Source organism: Lepidochelys kempii, chromosome 25, assembly GCF_965140285.1.
Source record: "Lepidochelys kempii isolate rLepKem1 chromosome 25, rLepKem1.hap1, whole genome shotgun sequence".
Taxonomy (NCBI): Eukaryota; Metazoa; Chordata; order Testudines; family Cheloniidae; genus Lepidochelys; species Lepidochelys kempii.
Genome location: NC_136404.1, coordinates 18,723,149 through 18,723,509, shown reverse-complemented (window position 1 = coordinate 18,723,509; position 361 = coordinate 18,723,149).

The following is a 361-nucleotide window of genomic DNA, read 5'->3' as shown; positions in this document are numbered from 1 at the left end:
CTTCTGTGGAGATGCTCCCTGTGCTTTGCCCTCCATGGGTTCGGCAGCACCTGGCTGAGGTCTCTGTGCCAAACTCATCTCAGGAATTGGGCACAGTCATAGCAGGGATGAACTGGGCTAGCTGGCGACAAACCTGCCTCCAGGTCAATGTCCAGCTGCACTCCAGGCTGCCCTCTGTGCTCCTGCTGAACTCCCATTCGCAGAGGGGAGGAGTCACAACCTAGCTCCATTTCCCCTTGATGGAGGCAGGTAACAAATCCCAGCTGGGATCAGAGCCCCCTTGTGCTGAGCGCTACTCACTCACTGGGAATGAGACTGTCCCTGCCCTGTCTGAACTGACAAGACGGACAGTGAGTGAAGA